The following is a 2,229-nucleotide window of genomic DNA, read 5'->3' on the forward strand; positions in this document are numbered from 1 at the left end:
ACGTTTCGGGTTTTAGTGCCGTGGCGCTCACACATTCTGTTGGAAGCCTTTTTCAGTGCTTGTTCATCCTTATTTCAGGGCTCGGTGCTCAAGTTGAGGGTTGTGGCTTTGACTTCAATTTTTTATTTTTTTTAAATTTTTAATTTTAAAAATAAAAAATTATTGTATATGTAATTCTCAAATATAAGTTCTAGTATTGCATTATTGGTTATTGTTCAAAATTTCACTAATATGTTATTTTTTATTAATCCTAATTATATAAGAAAAAAATTATCTTGAGTATATGTTTTTAATGTGCTTTATTTTTTATATTTAGTTGAAAGAAAATTATCTTGAGTATAAGAAGAAATTATTAATTCTGTATATTGTATTTAACTATTTATAGTTTATGCATTATAGTTTAATATTTAATATTACAAACTTAAATATAATAAAATAAGAATATTAGATGTTGACAACATTAATTTTTTAGAAGTTTTTATTGAGAAAGACAAGAGTTCAAAATAAAATGGATGATAAGTTTCTTACAAATAATTTAGTTATTTATATTAAAAAAGATATTACCATCGTCGAACAAAATTTTCCTATAACATTATTATAAGTTTTTTTTCTTTTTATTTCTTTTGATTTACATGTTATATAAAATTATTATCTATTATAAATCTTTTTATTATTAATGGTTAAGTTCAATATATTAGTTTTAAAAATGTTTAACTTTTATTCTTCTTAGCCTTTGGCCCCCTCAATAAAAATTAGCTAACTTTGCCCCTAGCCATATTATCACGTCATCCAAAAACCATATTATGATTATAACATACATTATCAAAGCCATTTCTAACAAACTAAAGAATGAAAACACTTTAGTACCTTTACTTGAACTTAAACAAATTTTGTTGCTACAACCAAACAAACAAAATAAAAACAACTTACCTAGATTTCATATCATACAAATTTAATATTTGGTTATAAGGTATTCAAATCTTATAAATTGAAATTTCAGGAAAATATTGAGTCAGAAAGAAAAAGAAGAAGGAAAGAGAAGACAACCCTATGAATAGATTAACTATTCTAAGTTGGAGAATAGGTATAGCCCACAAGAAGCTACTTAGTCAGTCTTTAAAATGTATTTCTAGGATGAAATTACATTTGGGAATAAGAAAAAGAATGTATGCTCAAAAACTATTTGTTCACCATGCCTAATTTGATTTAGATTAAAATTTAAAGAAACATAAACTTTTCTTCACGAACTCTAAGTAAACGGCAACTTTAGCTAATCCAAGTTCTTAGTTTGATATGAAAAAAGACATTTGATTTCAAATTAATTAAACCTTCACCATGAATCTACTTAAAGATATCCCTCAAAAATGTCCAAATATTCATTTCACTATCTTTTTCGATTTTTTTAATCAATTTCAATTTACTGGAGAATTGATACTAATAATTATCTTATACGCAAGTAAACAAAGGAATTGGAAATAAAAAGCAGGTATAATCATATACCAATCTTCACTGGCACCAAACATGGCAACCACCACCCTCACTTTGGAATAAGGAAACAACCTACAAAATAAAACTCATTTATCTCAAAACTAAAAATAATTATGGGAAATTAAATTCTAAAAATAAAATGGATTTTGAAATATAAACCTGAAAGCTTGAATTGGGGTTGAGACGTTGTAAATTAGTCCATACTCTTGCTTGCGTCAAACTAAGAATATATATACAAAGTTTATTATGACCTTAGATGAGCTTGAAACTGTTAGGACGAGCCTTGTAGCCAATTAGGATTGGTTAAAGATTGATTCCAATCATGCAACAGTATCATTCATATTGAATGATTAGAGGTTTTCTTTCATCAACAAGACATAAATTATAATGAGTTATAAGTCTAATTGGATGAAGTCCATGAGATTAATATGCTTTACAAAGGAACTGTAATGGGTTGCAGTTATGAAATCCTTATACATCAAAGCATAATCTCAAAATGTTCCTGGTTAATGTATCATTGAGATTGAACATGTCACGACCCGGAACATGCCTCAGGCCCATGACAATCGCCGCGACGTCTCAATTGACACTCATTATTCGGAGTGCCAACTGGAACCCCGCAAGGCTTACATATCAGTTTCTTTCCTTTTCTGTGAGCAATCATTGTTAAATATCGAGTTTTTAGAGAATATATACTATTTTAGATAAAAAACAATCAAAATAAAATTTTTGCCACACAGG

Source organism: Theobroma cacao, chromosome 6, assembly GCF_000208745.1.
Source record: "Theobroma cacao cultivar B97-61/B2 chromosome 6, Criollo_cocoa_genome_V2, whole genome shotgun sequence".
Classification (NCBI taxonomy): Eukaryota; Viridiplantae; Streptophyta; class Magnoliopsida; order Malvales; family Malvaceae; genus Theobroma; species Theobroma cacao.